The sequence below is a fragment of the Grammomys surdaster genome, unplaced genomic scaffold (assembly GCF_004785775.1).
Source record: "Grammomys surdaster isolate TR1022 unplaced genomic scaffold, NIH_TR_1.0 126028, whole genome shotgun sequence".
Classification (NCBI taxonomy): domain Eukaryota; kingdom Metazoa; phylum Chordata; class Mammalia; order Rodentia; family Muridae; genus Grammomys; species Grammomys surdaster.
Genome location: NW_021620841.1, coordinates 516,239 through 536,080, shown reverse-complemented (window position 1 = coordinate 536,080; position 19,842 = coordinate 516,239).

Genomic DNA, 19,842 nt, shown 5'->3' with positions numbered 1-19,842 from the left:
AAGTATGCCAAGTTTCAGCTCCTGGGCTTGGGGTCTGAGGCAAGACCAAGAGAAGAGAATGTGGAGAGAAGAGAAAAGACTCCATGGAGTCTATGAATTGTGAAAATGTGGCCATGATGATTGGTTAGTCAGAGGAAGAGCATCCCAGGGGAAACATGGTAAGTCATATTATTGGGATATTGTCAAGGAAACAAGAAAGTAGACATAACAACATAGATTGTAGATATCTGCCCAGCTCTAGTACTGAAAAGTTTTGTGTCTTTCATCTGGGAACTTAATGATAAGATGGGGTAGAAACTCCTGATTGAGACTACATATTTCCTAAAACAAGCAGGAGAATTATATGGAGGGTTTGGAAGAAGGAAAGAACAGGGGCAAATTATGAAATTATTTTATAATCTCAAAAATATGAAGTAAAATACTATATCGAAGAATGGAGTTTAGCTTTTAAACTTTGGGTTTTCATGGCTTCAATAATAGTTTTGGCTAAAGCTGTGATCTGTTCTAAAGGCTTTATGGGTATGGGTGGACCTACACTAAAGTTCATTTCCGTTACTGATGAAAATGAGTTCAAATCTTGCTGTTTTATTTGATTCCATATTATCTTTTTAGAAGAAATAAATGTGTATAGACTTCCTGGGAATGTAAATACTTTAAAAAAATTCATGTTTTTATACTTTTTGAAATTATGCATATGTATATTTAAGTCACACACACAAAAGTAAAATTGAGTAACATTTTATCTGTGTTCTGTTATTTCTGTAATAATTTTGTTGACTTTGTATATTTATTTCTGTTTTGTGTATTTATCCTTCTGGAATGACAGTTTTCATGTCTTTCCTCAACGTGTGTATATTTACTTGGTAGTATTTACATGGTGTCTATTTATCCAAGGACACAATCCTTTTGGTAGTTAGTTCTGCAAGGAGTATCAGATGTGGCTGAACAGCGTCACATCCAGTGAATCTATTGCAGCAAATTGAACTCCCTTCCTTTCCCACCGCTAGTCTTAAGTACTGAAAGATAGAACACTAAACTATATAATCCTATACAGACACACAATCCAGATTTGTACTAATGCCTACACACTGGTAGACCTCTATTATTAAATCTTAAATCTTTTTGATTTCGATATAATGCCTCATCACCTAATGCTTGGTAGTCCCATCCACATTACTTACTAGGAACTGCATTCTCTGAAAATTTGTAAAATATGTGGTCACTCCAGAGAAAGTTTGGAAAAGGTTCACTTTTCAAAGGTAACATCAAGAGTGAGGGAAGAGATACATTTCAGTATTTCTGGCTAGTGGAGACTAACTATCTTTAAGTTATGGACTAAGGGTATTATGTTCTTCCATAGCCCTACATACATTTATTTATTTATTTATTTATTTATTTATTTATTTATTTATTTATTTATTATTTGAACAGGGCAAACTACAGATTATATTTTTTAAAGTTAAAAAACATGTGAATTGATAATTATCCGAATTATTCAAAGCACTAGGTTTCCTATGGAATTTAGAAACTACTTACAGTAGTTTTCGCTTGTTTGCTTTGCTTTGAAATAGTATAGTGATAAATAGAGAATCACCACCATGCTAGTTTAGAATACACATTTCAAACATATGCAGTCTAAATGTCTACTGAGTTTATTTTCCTCTATTTTGTAGGCTATTTAATCATTCACTCTGCCATATGCTTCCAATGATCCTCCTTGTAGCTTACCTTCAGATAAACATAGCTTACAATTTCAAAAAGGAGGAGAAAACATAGAGGTAGAGCAGACAAAGTCTTCTGTGAACATGTATAGCACACGGCTTTGTTTGCTTTCTTCTAACTTTAAACATTGGTTTAATATTCCCTTTTTGTAGGCAGAATACCGCCACAGATAGCCAAAAAATGTGGTTTTGAACCACTTATAAAGCCTCACAATAAAATATAGCCATATTGGCAAACATTTTTGTTTCATCTTAATTATTCCATTTATGCTCACAAACATTTTAAATAAAACATCATCATCTAAACATCAAATAAAATGTGATGTATGGTCTTTTGTAAATATGACTACAATGGATCTATACCATGGAACAAAATGAATGCTTTATTACAGTACATCAGAAACACTATGAAAAAATGTGCTCATAGTATGAGGTATTATTTTAATGTACATTGCTAGTAGAATATTATCTAAAAATAAAAAATATTCTATATGATTTAGAGCATCCTTATTAAAAATTTAAAACATATAAATTTGCTATTGAAAGTTTAGTGCTGTCATAAAGTACATTTTAAAAAGTACATATCCCCTGATGGCTTATGGAGCCATCACGATGGAATGAAGTGTATGATAATCACAGTATGAGTTTAGGGAGAGTGAGCAATTTACATCCCTAATAGAACTAATATTTGAGAAGTGTCAAGTAAACATGAATTTGAAATAGACCATGTTTAGTCAAAACAAAAAAGTTTTACCACAAACATTTTACTATATTGACATTTTGTATAATTTTTGCGATTTGTTTAACTTTTTAAAAATTTAATATTTTTTATTATTATTTTTTGCTTATACACTTTACACCCTGCCAACTGGACCCTCCCTATCATACTCCCCCACAATCCTTCCTGCATCCTCCCCACTTCTCCTCTGAGCAGGTAGAGGCCGCATCTGGGTATGCCTCCACCCTGGCACTTCAAATCTCTGAGAGTCTAGGCATATTCTCTCCCTCAGAGGTCAAACAAGGCAGCCCAGCTAGACAAAACATACAAGGAACAACTTTTCAGATGGCACTGCTCCAGTTGTTTTGGACTCACATGAAGATCAAATTGCACATCTGCTACATATATGCAGGAAGGACTAGGTCCAGTCCATGTATGTTCTTTGATGGTTCAAATGCTGAGATCCCCAAGGGTCCATCTTAGTTGACTCTGTCTTTCTTTAAGGCTGGGGTCCTTCCTCCTACTCTTCCATAAGAGACCTCAAGGTTCATTCACTGTTCAGCTGTGAATGTCTATATCTCTCTGAATCAGTTGCTCGGTAGAGCCTCTCAGAGGACATCTTGCTCCTGTCTGCAAGCATGACAAAATATCATCAATAGTGTTAGAGATTATTGCTTGCTCATGGGGAGGGTCTTAACTTGGACTAGCTATTGGTTGGTCATTCCCTCAGTCTCTTCTTTATCCCCCAGCCTGCATTTCCAGTACATAGGATAAATTTGGGGTTGAAAGTTTTGTGGGTAGGTTGGTATCTCTACAGGTCCACTGGAATTCCTGCCTTGATACAAGAGATGGCCTCTTCAGGTTCCACATCCCCAATGTAGTGAGTCACAGCTAAGATCATCCCTGTTGATTGCCTCCCTTATGTGTCTTGTCCTGGAGATGTCCCTACCTCTCTACCCCTGTCAGTTGCAGATTTCCATTCATTTCCATCTAGCTGTCTCTACTGACCTTCCCCATATCTGATCATTAACCCTCCAATCACCCCCATCTCTGCCATCCCTCCCAGTTTCCTCCCTCCATCTGCTTCTTATGACTATCTTATCTTCCCTTCTAAGTAAGATTCAAGCTTTCTCTCTTGGGTCTTCCTTCGTGTTTAACTTCTTTGGGTCTGTGAAGTGTAACATGGTACTTTCATTTTATGGCTAGTGTCGACTTCTAAGTGCATGACATTTTGGGACAGAGTTACATCACTCAGGATGGTAGTCTCAGGTTCCATTCATTTGTGGGAAAAACTCATGACTTCTTTCTTTTTATTCCATACATACGTTGACATTTTTCTTTATCTATTCATCAGTTGAGGGACATCTAGGTCTTTTCTAGTTTCTGGCTATCATGAATAAAGCTGGTATGAACATAGTTGAGCAAGTTTTGTGGAATGTTGGAGCATCATTTGTATATATGCCCAGGAATGGTATAGCTTTATCTTCAGGATATTCACAGTTTTCTGAGAAAATGCTAAATTGATTTCCAAAGTAGTTGTGTAAGTTTGGACTACCACCAGCAATGCAATAGTGTTTCCCTTGCTCCACATCCTTGCCAGCATATGCTATCTCTTAGTCATTCTGATGGGTGAAAGATGGAACCTCAGAGATGTTTTGATTTACATTTCCCTAATGACTAATGACTTTGAAAAATTTTTAAGTGCATTATTGCCATGGGAGAGTCCTTGGTTGAGGTTTCTGTGTTTAGTTCTTTACACTGTTTTTTAACTGGGTTATTTGGATTGTTGGTGTCTTAACTTCTAGAGTTCTCTGTAAAATTTGGATATTAGCCCCCCTGTCAGATGGAGGGTTGGTGAAGTTCACTTCCCAATCTCTAGGCTGCTGAATTATCCTATTGACAGTGTCCTTTGCCTTACAGAGCTTTGCTATGTCAAGACGTCCCATCTTATAGCCTGAGCCAATGGTATTCTGTTCAGGAAGCTTACTGCTTTATCAATGCAATCAAGGCTAATTTCCACTTTCTCTTTTATGAGATTTAGTGTATCCTGTTTTATGTTGAGGTCCTTAATCCATTGGGACTTGAGTTTCCTGCAGGCTGATAATAAGTATGGACCTATTTTCCTTCTTCTACATATAGACATCCAGTTAGACCAGCACCATTTGTTGAAGTTGCTTTCATTTTTCCATTGTATGGATTTGGTTTCTTTATCAAAAATCAAGTGGCCATAGGTATGTGGTTTTATTTCTGGGTCTTCAATTCTACTCCTTTGATCAATGTGTCTGGCTCTCTACCAATACCCTGCAGTTTGTATCACTATTGCTCTGTAGTAAAGCTTGAGGTCAGGGATGGTGATTCCCTGAGCCGTTCTTTTATTGTTAAGAATTCTTTTCACTATTCTGGGTTTTTTGCCTTTCCAGTTGATTTTGAGAATTGCTCTTTCCATGTCAAGTATGCTTTTAAATTCCTGATGTGAGAACTTTATAATTCCTTTACGGAGACACTTAGTGCTATGAACTTTTTCCTCTTAGCATTGCTTTGATTATGTCCAATAAATTTGTGTATATTGTTCCTTGATTTACATTGAATTCTACAAAGTCTTTAATTTCTTTCTTTACTTCTTTCCTGACCCAGAGATCATTGAGTATGGAGTTGTTCAGGTTCTATTAGTATGTAGGTTTTTCAGTGCTTCTGTTATATTGAAGTCTAGCTTTAATCCATAGTGGTCTGGTAAGATACAAAGTATTATTTCAATTTGCTTACATCTATGAAGACTTGCTTTGTTTCAGACTAGATGGTTAATTTTTGAGAAGGATCCATGAGCTACTGAGAAGAAAATATACTCTTTTGTGTTTTGGTGGAATATTCTATAGATGTCTGTTAGGTCCATTTGATCCATAATATCTTTTAGTTTTATTATTTCTCTTTGTAGTTCTTGTCTGGATGACAAGTAAATTCATGAAAGTAGTTAAGTTTCCCACTATTAATGTATAGAATGTGATGATTCCTCATTAGCAATCTGCAACTTCAGTTCCAAGGCATAACACGCTGCACATTGTTTGGACTCTGGTGGCTCTAAAACCCACATGTTGCATATAAGTTCATGTAAGTACATACATAAGACCTCATAAAAAGCCTTAGCAAATCAATAAATAATTCAAGATATGATACTGCTTCAAGGCAAAAAAAAAGTCTGAAAACAATGTAGTAAGAATTTTAAAATTCATTCAAAGAGTGTTGTCCTTCCATTTAAATTTTTATCATGATTTATGCTAACATACATAAAAAACAACAGTTGTCTAACAATGATAAAATGGTTCCTAAATTATAAGGTTCAACATCTGCTTTTGATATGATAATAGAGAATCAAAACACATCCAGTAAAACTATATTTTAGGCTTTGAATCTTGATCTTTTTCTCTGAAAGTTATGTTATTCACATAAAGATGAAAGACAAAGCACTCACCTTTTATAGTTGTATTTCTATAATTCAGTGATCCATTAGTAACTATACAGATAGTCGTTGAACTTCAAAAGGATAAGACTTGAAGATTACAACTCTTTAGTTATTCAATCGTATCTCCATTAAAAGCAAACAAACAAGATGAGTTTCTGTTTGGGTTGAATTATAAGAAAAAGTGGCCAGAATTAAGTGACTATTCCCTAAAGTGAGAGTGTTAGCTTTGTCCCTGAATGTGGAAACTCTGAGAAATTTTAAACTGATTTTCCAGATATTAAGCTGATCATAAGTAGATAAAGAGATCAATATAAAACCCATGCTATTTTTAGCTTTATGTGACATATTTTCTTAATAAAAGTAATTACATTTCATTAATAGAAATTTATGAATATCCAGGAGTATACAATTTATGCAGAATTCATTAAATATATATTTTTAATAAATATGGGGAACTTCCATAAATTAACATTTAGAAAATTACACTAAGAAGGCATAGGCTAATTTTCAGCCACAAATTTTATTCAAACAAAAATATTGAATACCAAAATGTTATGTACTAAAATCTACTTTCTAAGCTTTTAGCATAATATTCAATCGTTTTATGTAAGGCATATTTATATTGCAGTTGAAACAGAAAATGAAGCAATGCATCATTTAATATTTTCAAATTTAAGTTATAACTAGTATTAATACAATTTATATCCATATAATTTCCAGAAACAGTCAGAAAAAAAGATTGCATAACATTAGCATACATGTTTTTTTCTGTACATGCTCATTTTGATCTACAAGTATTTATAATGTCTATAACTAAGACAAGAAGCAACATTGTATTATCAATTGGTACATGTAACACTATGTACAAATTAACTTAATTTTACTAATTTTTACAGAACAACATAAAACTGCAGCTAAAGAGATAGAAATACAAAGGTCTCTATAGGAAGAAAGATGAGTAAGTTCACTGAGGCATTTATGAAAAAAGTAAATGTGCTTTTAAGCATTCAGAGACTATTTGAATTATTCTCTGGGATTTTAATGCATAATAACTAAAATAACTAACATAAAATATGGAAACAAAAGTATTATTTTTAAGTCTTCATCAAAGGAGGGCATGGACATATCTTCTCTAACGTCTCAGTAGCATTAATCATAGTCAAAACATTTTTCAATTCTAACAACTCACAATGGCCATGGTTACGAGCATTCTAGATCTCCTTGTTTAGAGCAGAATTCACTAATAGTCTAGCTCCTGTTCTTTTAAACTCCTCCCATATCTGTGTTAACCTTCTGGCCTGGCCCTAGGCAATAAATGTGCAGCAGTGCAGTTTATACTAGTGCAAGTCAATGCCCTAGGAAAGAGGACTCCTATGACAGATGATAATGACTCAAGGTACCATATTTCCTGACACATATGTTTCACTAATTAATGTAGTCTGAACCCTTTCCCACACAATCTTTTTTCTTTTTATGTGTCTCAAATATGTGTTACTCTCTGACACATATGCTTTGTTTGTTCCAATAAACGACATGTCTATTTTTGAAAGGGTATGCATTTCATGAAGAGGCAAAATAAATACACTTTTATCTTAATTTATATCAAGGAATAAATTGTAATTTTCAAGTCATTGAACATTTAAGAGTAGCATATGTGTTCTCAAAATAACTCATAATTCAACTATTATTTTTATGGAAGTCATCAGCAGAAATGCACATTTTTGAAGCATTCTACACCTAAATATCTAAATTAGGAATAGAAGATTATTGTTAACTTTATTAACAAACATTTAATTATATGTTGTTTCAGAAATATATATGCTACAATTTCTAAGAAAATTCCCACTTTTTTGCTATTTTTCTTTTTTTTAAATTATTTTATTATTCAAATCATTTAGGTAATTGTAAATCCATTGCTGAAAGAGAGCTTCAAATACAACAAACCAGAAAGAGCACAAATTACATTATCAGGTAAAAATTTTAAAATCCTTTTATCTATTTGCATAATGACAACATCCACAGCAATTTCCTCCATAAATTATAAATTAATAACTTAAATAATCTAATAACTTAAATCGCACTATGAAACATCTTATTTTAAGACTTAATTTTTCTTGAGGTGACAATTTTGTTACACTAGACCAAAAAATCAAAAGATATAATTTTTATAAGAGTCTTAGCATGTAATTATATATTAAATTGGATTAAGATATTTGACTCTCAGATCCAAGCTATTTTGATGTAATTAAGCAGTTTTAGAAATTTGAAGTTTAATGCATAAAACTATCATAGCCTAAAACAATCTTTCACTTACTTTAACTTATCTGAAAGTACTCTTTATAATGACAAGCACCTTTTAATGATAAAGGTTTGCTATAAAATATCCACTAAAAAGTCACACTCCCATTGGTATAAACTAATTACTGTACGTGCTGACGTTTTTGGTTTATAATGACTGCATATCAGGAATTAGTAAATTCAAATATTTCCATTAAAAAATATGTATACTATCCATTGGAATGTAGTGCTGAATCAGAAAAACAAACAAACAAAACAATTCACTGAAAGACTACTGTATTTACTTGAAAAAAAAGTTACAAATTTTCAGACAATGTGTGAGTTTAAAGGGATTAAACAGCTTCTCATAAGTTCTATCTTGATTGTCATATAAAGATGTTGCCTTTGTCTAGCAGAAAGGGTGATTCAAGCAATCACGCAGGAAAAAATTTCAAGGACTAGATTAATGCAAGTGTAAATAAAAGAAATACATGTGCTAAAGGCAGCAACTAGACAGTTGGAGAAGGAAGAAAATAATTCCTTCAGATATATTGTTAACAATTTAATTATTTAGCTCTAGCTTTAAGAAATGCATGAGAATATATTTCTGTACTGGAAGAGATGATTTTTTGGTATATATTCATAGTAATATCTTTACACATTCTGACATAAAAACTTTCAGTCATAAAAACTGCCTTCAGAATTTCATAGATAGCTCTATCTTATTTCCAAAAGTATAAGAATTAATATGTAACACATCTTATATTACATTACTAATATGCAAAAATGCTTCTCTGATAATGGTGCAAAACTTATTTTAGTTTAAATATGTATAAGAGAAAAATTGTAAATGGTCAAAATTATCAAAACTTGGCACTTTAAATAGGCTTAAGACAAATAATGCATTAATATTTTCCACACAAATCCTCTAAAATAATTAAATAAAATTACTGAGTATTTACTATAGTAGTGCCAGCCCCTGAGATAACCTGTCTTTCATCTTGTGTTGATGAATAAAGGTTATTATTCACTGATGATGACATATGAGCAACAAACTATTATTAAAATAAACCATAGAAGTGTAGACTACAAAAGGCATATGTATTATATGTTCAGGTCTCTGACACTGTGAAAATACATGTTTATAAAATAATAACACTGTCATTAGTTACAAGAGAATTTATGGGAATGGAGGAGATTAAATGAGGTGAATGGCCAAATTACTAAAGGTATTTAATGTAGTAAAATTTTTCTAGACAGAGTAATAATGGATACATAACTATATCATTTCATTTCATATCTGTTCATTTGCCAGACTATAAAAGATTAAGTCATTACAAATATTCATACACGAAAATTTTGTGCCATTATACTGTCAACTTACATATATAAATATCAATATAAAAGCCTTTATGAATATTAAATTCATGCTTAATTTTGAATGAAACAGGATACTGTCATTTAATGCTGTCTTTAACTCTCACAGATAATCAAAGTTCATGTGTCTCCACATTGATGCCAGCATTTGGGAATGTCAGTGTTTTGAATTTTACTTATTTCATTACAAACAGTATTCTGACATAAATTTCCCCCTGTCTTTTTGCTAAAACATTTCTAGTTTCTTTTTTAAACTGTTTTTAAATTTCATTAATTTTTTATTATTGAGTTTGAAGTGTTCTTTCTATATGTCACATAAAGAGTTTTTTATGATTTTTTTTCAAATCGTATTTCATTCACACAGGGGTTATAAACACAGAATGGGAATGACACCAGAGTGTGGGTGTTCAGGGGGAATACAGATATTTTTCAGAACAGGGTATCGGCTGGGTGAAGGTTCGGGGGACAGGTCACTATGACTTTTCCTATGATGCACTTGTCTTTATCTAAGATGGTATTGTCTGCCCAGGCTACCTATTTACAAGGTCTATGACTACTCAGGCTGGTAAATTTCCACAAAAGCTACCTGTTTACAATAGCTTATAGCCATCTGTTTCAATGTTTTTCCACGGAGACCCAAGCATTTTCAAACATTTTTCCCAGTCTTTGACTTGCATTTTTACTTTCTACTCATTTTTATAGAAGTTCTCCATTTAAATTAAGTCCACTTAGCTAGTCTTCTAATTCAAATTGGATTTTCATTGTAACCAAAAGTGTACAAGTGAACCCAAAATTATAACTGGAAAGTTGTAAATCTTCAAATTTTCTATTTGAATCTATAATCTATTTTGTGCATTATTTTTTGATGTTACATATAATATATATCTGCATCTATCTCTTTTGTATATGGACACCAATTTGACCCTATGCCTTTTTTTTTCTAATAGCAAATCTTTTTCTTGTTGAGATGTCTTTGTTCCACCTTCATTGATTAGCTTATCATGTTTGTGTGAAACTATTTCTAGGATCTTAGATTGTTCTATTCAATGTTTTTATAATTTTGCCAATTATATACTCTCATTTTAAATTTCTAGAAAATTTCAAGTTACAAGATATCAGTCTCTGTTTTCCTTTGGTGGTGTATCGAGAACTCAGCAATTTTCCCTATTCAGATAAAACCTACTGAGGGTTTATTAATAGCTATAAAATAATTTGTCTATTTGTTTATGATCTTTATGACACTAAAATCAAATTATAAGTGTTTGTAAGCATTTAGAAATGTATTAGAAAAATCATTAATTTTTTTATTTCATCAAACATTAGAGTAATGCAACATTATTTTACCCTTAAAAAAAGAACATAAAGTAATTGTGCATAAAGAAGTTAAAAATCATTGATTTTAGAACAAAATTCATCAGAGTGTGTTTGGAATTGCAGTTATATGTTATACTTTTTTGTTTTTTTAATATTTTATATTTTTAAATATTGATTCTATTTTTGTTTTAGTTTTATTATGTTTTAGTTTTTAATTAATTATGTTTTTTTCAAAAAGAAAAACCTCAGAATAACCCACTAAAAATAATCATAACTGTCATAATAAAATTATTCAAAAAAACCTCTTGGACCTATGATGCCCATTGAAAAAATAAGTTAATATGTTGATATCACCATAACGATTATGGTAGGAAGAAAACTTCCAGTGCTTGCCACATGACACAAATAAGATTAACTGTATTCAGATCTAATAAAATCTAAAAATGTAGCCTGTGATTATATAAGAAACCATCCTTAGATACAAATTTAATATAAATGAATAGTTATAAGCATTTTGGAAACCTCAAGAATGCAATTGGAATTCTGAGATAATTCTAGATAACAATAAACAAATAGATCAACCAACCAACCAACCAAACAACAACAACAAAAACTACTTCTATGTGAAGGTTGTCCCCTCAGAACTGGTAAAATAAATTCTCTCCTTTGAAAATATTGTATAGGTTCTAGGAAGCTCTTTCTGACATGTACATGGAGAAGAAAGTGCCTGGTTGGTGCTGATAACATATTAGGAGTTTCAGGGAGATGTATGAGGATCCTGATACTGGGAGTAGAAACTAAGTGACAGCCTTTGTGAGAGTAAAGGCGATTGCAGAGGACTGCTTGACATTAATTGGTAACTGGGGAAGTATTTTTCTGTCTTCTAATTTTTCCCTGGAGTCTCTGTCCAAGCAAGAGTTAGCTGATAATTCAAGAATAAAAATAGTCTGACTATTACTAAATTGAGTGTAGGGCGATTTTTAAAATGATTTAAAATAGCATGCTATCAATCAAAAACCCAATTCCAAAGCAAAGAATGAGATATGGAAGGTTAGCATATTTCATGTCTATTCAGGACAGCTGTGTGGGAAATGATGAAAGCAGAATTCAATATTCAGTTATCCAGTAGTGAATGATTGTGCTACTCTAAAGGGAGAAATAATATATTAGTCTATATGTGTGTATATTTTGATAGAGAGGCCACTTTCAATGAGATCAGGGCTTATTGATTTTAGCATGATAAGATACAGAAAGCTTTTAAAATATCATGAGATTGGATTTGTAATATTTTCTGTTAGTGATGTACGTAGAACCCAGAGTTTCACAAATGTAGGCAGGTACTCTACCTTTGAATGAAATGGCCAGACCATAAAAACTTACTATATAAAACATTTAGATTTGTATAACTTAATTTCAGAAAAGATGGTTAAAAGACAATGTACACAAACAAAATAAAAAGAGATCCACTTATTTTATGGACATATTTCAAACTTAGGAAGTATCTATTGATTCAAAGAAGCATACTATTTTTAAACATTTTAAACCATTAGTTACTAACCAAGTATTTTTTAAATATTAAATTATTTAACTATATAAACTATTCATATGAAATCATCAAAATTTAATTTGACCAAATTATGCAGCCCCCATTAATTATAAAATGTTCCTGTGACTTGAAGATTTATTTTCTCATGCTGTTTATGAAGTGCAAAACACTTTATATGTTTATAGCAAGATAAATTTAGTTACTTACAAGTTCTTTTCATTTTACATCATTGAAAGCTTACCTTTTTCAAGGTATATCTGTTCATAGTAGAATAGGAAAATCATATTCCAAGAAACTCCATTCAGTTATTAGACACTTATCTTTTTGGCATGATAGTCCAGAAAGAGATTATTCAAACATGAAATGATATTTATAAACTTCATTCAAGCATTCCACATTTCCCTTTACTCTAAATAAAGGATGATTTAAGATCTTTGAAGTAGAGCCTCCTTTGCATACTAAAATTCTAGAAATGCAAATAGAGTTCAACATTCATAATTTACTATAGAATGAAATTTTCTTAAAAACCTCTACATTTGGTATTGAGATATGTTTAGAAGCCATTCATTGTTCCCATTCATATACTTATCTTCCTGGTGATGTGCATGTGGACCTACTCATGCTGCTGCTGATTTGTGGTGGCCAGAAGACAATTTAATGAGCTTTGTTCTCAGCTTTTGCTATGTGGGTCCTGAAGATGGAGCTCCTATGGGCAGGAATGGCAGTAAGCACATCTCACTTATCTGACACCATTATTGTTATTGCATCAAAATTTACATCTGAAGTACCTGATTTTCTCTTCTTTAGTCTTCCATGTGCTTTATTCGGAAATGTATACGGTCTATTATTAAATACCTTTAGATATGTTACACACTTAAATATATGTCAATTTTATGGCAAAGTGTACATAATGATGTCACTGAAATTAAATACAATAATTGAAAATGTACCAGGTAAATTGGCAACAAAATGTTTTACAATGAAAATGTTGAATCTTTCAGCTTGTAGCCTCCATAGGATAAATTGCTCAAAAGAGTTTAATATACTCAAAAAAAATTGAGCATGTTGAATAAAGAATCAAGAGAAAATATATGGATTCTAGATTTTTCTGGATGTGAAATGAAACACCATATTATTTCTTACCTCTCCAATAAGTAAATCATTGCCAAATTTGTATGCAGACAACTTAGAAATAGAGACGAGAAGCTTACTGAGCTAGTTAAGATGATGAATAGGTGTTTTATCTGTATACAAAGATTCATCAAAGAAATAAGTACCTGTTTTTCTACAGATCAGGATGGGGAAAAAGACTGTAATTACAATCATAGGGGAGAAACTTTCTTTGAAACTATAATAAACACAAATTCGAAGAGAACTGCAATAATTACAATATAAATCACAAATGTCAAAAGAGCTATCTTTTAAGATATGGAACATGTCCTTTGCTGTGATGTTTCAAGATTACAAAAATGATCAGAATCTCAGCTCTCTCAGGGTGAAGAAGCAGAGAGAAACTATTCTTCTTTCGGAAGGCATGTTTTGTAATTATTAAATATTAGCCAATAAAAGTAATGATTGCTAAGATATCTATAAGGGTTGTATACCGTGTAAAAAAACCAACCCTTACACAAAGTCCGGCTATGCATTGGCATTGGCAGTTTCACCCACCCATGCCTCCATGGCTAGCTCTAAGCCACAGTCCTGCCCTGGTTCCTGTGGCTAGCTTCCTAAGCTAACCAAACCAGTTTAACCTGAAATGCTAGGGGCTGTCACTTTTCATTTCTCAGGCCATACACCCACTGTGTCTGGCCTGCAGAATTTCAGCTATCGCTCACTCAGCTCCCCTTAGCCCTGTGAAATGAAAACACTAGAGACTTATATGGTACCAGGCAGATTTATAATGGTAAATCTCCAACCCCAAAATGCAGGTGTAAAGAACACACAACTCAATAATATCATTACAAGATTCATGCTTAGATGGGACAAATGTATACTACACTATACTCTACTGCCCATCTATGAAGGCCCTAGCTACTTGTAACTCCTCTGGGCCATGTAGGTCTGCTCCATCTTCAACCTCTTCTTTCTCCATCTTCTTCTCCCTCCATCCTCTCTCTCTCTCACTATTCTCCTTCCTTCTCTCCCTTCTATAAAACTTTCAGCTCTGCCTTTTCCTTCTACTGCCCAATCACACGCTCTAGCCATTGTTTGACTAGTTAAGATTTCACCTGACATCCTCTAAGTATGTGATCTACTCCTCTTGGGGTTGGGGGGGAGCAACACTCTTGAGGGAGCAGAAAATGCAAACAACAATCCTCAACAGGGTTGAGTAAGAGAACTGAAGAGTAATATATGGTAATGTTGTGTTTGGAATTAAAACTAAAGTATAATGCATTTTTGGACTTATGACATAGAAAAGAAACTTGCACACAGTTATGGAATTTGATTCCTGGATACCTCAAAGTGCCAGAAACAAATTCATTTCTGTCTTAGTTAGGGTTTCCATTGCTGTGAAGAGATACCATGGCCAAGGCAACTCTTATAAAGGACAACATTAATTGGGGCTGGCTTACAGATTCAGAAGATCAGTCCATTATCATCATGGTGGGAAGTATGACAGATTCCAGGCAGGCATACATGGCACTGGAGGAGCTGAGAGTTCTACCTCTTGTTCTGAAGGCCAAGAAAAAAACTGACTTCCAGGCAGCTCGAATGAGTGTCTCAAAACCCACCTCCACAGTGACGCACTTCCTCCAACAATGCCACACCTACTCCAACAAGGTCACACCTCCAAATACTGCCACTCTCTTGCTCAAGCATATTCAAACCACCAATCCTCCCTTAGAGAGAACCTCAGATCAGCACATCCTCTGTGAACATGTCTGCTTGCAAGTGTATAAGGTATCAGCCTCTAAATAAAATAAATAATAATTTCTTATGATAACTTCATTTTTTCCTCAAGATTTTCTGATGGTTACTAGTTGTTATAAATCTAAACATTCCTAAATTCAAGTGCTTTACTAATAGCAATCTTACTGCATTCTATCAGTTTATATTGAAAGAATGTTTTTAATCGTTTTATACATTTTGTATTCTGGATAAATAATACAAAACTATTGTTTTTCATCCTTCATTTCAATCCTAATGTAATTATAGTGGGTGTCTTTGAATTATTTTGCTTTTCTTATGATTTTACCTGTGTAAATAGTATAGGCAACTCTGACTAAGATAAAGTAATGCCAGTTATGTAATGTCTAACATAGCCCTCTCTGTCCCTTTTCATGGTGATTGACACTTAGTTGTAGGTTCCTTTGTGAAATGGTTGAGTGAACTTCTCTTTTTGACTTCTGAGACTGGATTTAGCTAGTTACATATAGATGATTCTGTCAATACATGAACTCTTAATTGAAAGTTTAAGTGGACTCAGATGTGTGTATGCTCCTCAGTCCTCTGCAAATCCAGTTTAAAGAAATCCATGACACAGCTGGCCTAGGATCTATTAACATGAATGATTTTTGCTTTTAATGACTCAGTTAAAAAAAAGGAATAACATTTTTATCGCAGTTGTAGAAACAAAAGAAATTGAATGATACAATATTTACATTAAACTCTCTCTCTCCCTCTCCCTCTCCCTCTCCCTCTCCCTCTCCCTCTCCCTCTCCCTCTCTCTCTCTCTCTCTCTCTCTCTCTCTCTCTCTCTCTCTCTCTCTCTGTATGAATATGAGCACATACATGCCAGTTTTTTGCTACAATAAGCATGTGGACCTCGAAAGTAAAAGTTTAATGAGTGTGTTAGGTTTTTTCAACCATGTGGGTCCAGGAAAAACTCCAATTGTTAGGGTTAACGGTAAATATCATCATGTAAGCCATCTCTATAATCTCAAATTGTAAAATAATTGGCATTCATTTCAGGACCCTTAAAACTTTCATTCTGTCTCTATAACTCCCACTGGTTGAAATCTCAGCTAGGGTCATCCTTCTGTAGCCTCTCTCTCCTAGGATCCCGGCTAATCTCACAGATGCACTCTCCCAATATATCAGTGTTTTGTGATTAGAGTGGGTGATTTTGAATGATTTTGCTTTTCTATGGTTTTACCTGTGCAAACTATGACTAAGATAACCTACTGCCATTTATTCAATGCCTAATATTATCCTCTCTCTACCTTTTCATGGCTATTGATGCACAATAGTAGGTTTCCTTTTGATGTGGTTGAGTGTACCTCTCTGCTTGACTTTTGAGACTGGATTTAGTTAATGGCATGATTGATTTCCATTCTTATTCACAGCTATCTCTCCACCTTTTCCCCACACCTGATTGCCATTCTCTTTTTCCTCTTCAGCCCTTCTCCCACCATGTTCTCTCTCGCTATCCACTTTTTATGATTACTTTGTTTCCCCTTCTGAGGAAGATTCACACCAGACAGGTCGGCCAGTGAAGGGAGAAGGATAGCAACCCACTCACGAAACTTTCAACCCCAAATCATCCTGCCTACAAGACGTGCACAGATAAAGATGGAGCAAAGAATGATGGAACAGCCAATAAATGACTGCTCCAATTTGAGACTCATCCCATATGAAAGGGCCAACCCCTGACACTATTAATGATACTCTGCTATGCCTGTAGACAGGAGCTTAGCATAAATGTCACCTGAGAGGCATCATCCAACAGCTGATGGAAACAGATATAAAGACCCAGAACCAACTATCAGGAGGTGTTTGGAACTCAGGGAGTCTTGTGGAAGAGAAGGGGAGAGCATTGAGGGAGGGAGTATGAAGGATACCTACTACAAGAAGTCCACAGTGTCAACTAACCTGCACCCAGGTGGTCTCACAGAGACTGAACCACCAAACAAAGAGCATGCAGAGGCTGGACATAGCACCCCTACACATTTGTAGCAGATGTATAGCTTGGCCATTTTGTACTTTCCCTTAACAATTGGAGAGAGGGAGGTCTCTGACTTTGTTGTCTGCTGTTGGATTACCTTCTCCTACTTGGACTGCCTGAATGTGCCTCTGTAGGAGACGATGTGTGTAGTCCTGCTGGGCCTAGGTATCCAAGGTTGAGGTGCTGCTACCTGTGGGGCAGGGTTTCCCTTCTCTCAAGAACAGTTTCAAGGGTAATGGTGGGGCAGTTGTAATGGTGAGACTGGGAGGAGAGAATGGAGGGGATTCGATTCTGGATGTAAAACGAATAAAAGAATCATTTTAGAAAGCTGTCATTCTGTGAGTGCTTGCAAACAGAAATGTGAAATATATTGACAATTCAATGAATAAGAATTAAGCCTTTACTAAAATATGGTTTAGAATTTATAGTTGTTATCAGCAACTTTTGTGAATTCATTGATCATATACATGCATTTTAATGTAATCATCATTTTTACATGAGAACAAGTTTATTGCTTCCTTGAGCAATAGGAGTTCTCTATATCTTACTGAGTATAAAACTGTTACTGTCAAAGAGTTAATTTTTTCCACATGTAGCAGCTGTAGAAGTTGTAGAAAAGTTTATCAATTATTATATTAGTCTCTTAAAATATAACAATGTCTTACAACATCTCAAATATTTATATATTTTCTTCCAAGTTACATTTTTGTACTTGTGTGTAATGAATGTGCACATGTATTGTGTTTCAGGGTTTTCTCTCCATGTCATGAGAGACATAACCTTGTAGTTCATGAAAATGTGACATAATTTGGGAGTAGTCTTGCCATAACTGGTTAAATCAAATAATTTTAAATGAGAATAACCTAAACTCTCAGTGAAAGACTGAACTCATGTCAGAAGGAGGGCATTTGGACAAGAAAGGCAAAGATTGTTAGATGTGAAGGAAAATGTGTAGACTGACATGAGACATCGTTTATCCAAGAACTTAGAGGTAACAGGTCCTATCAGAAAGAAAGCAAAGAAACATTTCTACCAAGAGTCCCAATGGTGGCTATGGTAATTTAAGGTTTGGTCTGCAAAACTGTGAGAGAACAACATATGGTCTCAACATTCAAATTGTGGCATTGAATTTACATCATCCCAGGGAACAAATAGAATATTTGACAAACCAGGGTGCATTTGTATTATTTGTGCACATTTCACATAGAGAACATTTTAAATTAAATCTTTTTTATGGGACTACTTTCTGGCCAACACTAATTAAATTCTCTCACCTTTTTTAAATTCTATATATGAGTTCTTTCCAAAAAGCACAATGTTTTGCTCTGTATATTTTTATATGGTGCCTCAATATCCTGTCCATCTTCAAGCTCCTTATTACAAATTTCAATATGGGGGAAACTACATGCCTGTATGGGTTCACTTATAGTATAGCTTTAATCTATAGCAAGCTAATATGACACAAGGAGTTATTTCAGTTGTTTTTGTACTTGTTGAGGCTTTAATTGTGACCAATTGGTCACTTTTTGGGGTCAATTTTTGAGGAAGATCTACGAGGTGCCTATGAGAACGTGTACACTTTTGTGTTTGGGTAAAATATTTGATAGATGTCTGTTAGGTCCATTTGTTACATAATATCTGTTAATTTTGTTATTTCTCTTTTTAGTGCTTGTTTGGATGGCCTGTCAGTTCACGAGAGTGGTGTATTGAAATCATCCACACCACTCTTGTGTTATGGGGTTCAATGTGCAATTTAAGTTAAGCAATGTTCCTTTTACAAATGTGAATGCCCTTGTGTTTGGGGCATAGATGTTCCGAATTGAGATATCTTGGTTATTTTTCCTTTGATGAGTATTAAGTGTCCTTCCCTGTCTCTTTTGATTAATTTTGGAAGTCTATTTTATTTGATATTAGAATGGCAATTCCACCTTTCTTCTTGGGTCTGTTTGCTTGGAAAACTTTTCCAGCATTTACTTTGAGATAATATCTATCTGTATTACTAAGATGTGTTTTTCTTTGTGTGCAGCAGAATGATGGATCCTGTTTTTTCATTCATTCTATTAGCCTGTATCTTTTTATTGGGGCATTAAGTGGTCCCTCACCTTCTCAATGATGGTGAGAAATATTAAGACCAGTGATGGTTTTTCCCTGTTATTTTCAGGTTGGTGGTGTTAGTTTATATGTGTATTTGTGTGTGATTCCCTGATTTTTGCTGGTGTGGAATTGCTTATTGCCTGTGTTTTCCAGGATGTAGTTATCCTCCTTTGGTTGAAGTTTTTTCTAGTATTTTATGTAGAGCTGGACTTGTGAATATATATTGTTTGAATTCGGATTTGTCTTGAAATATCTTGTTTTCTCCATCTATGGTGATTGAGAATGCTGTTGGGTATAGTAGTCTAGGTTGCCATCTGGGATTTCTTAGAGGTTACAAGATATCTGTCCAGGCACTTCTAGCTTTAAGAGTCTCTGTTGAGAAGTCTGGTATGATTCTGATAGTTCTGCCTTTCCCCTTGCTGCTTTTAATATATTATTCTTTGTTATGTAGAT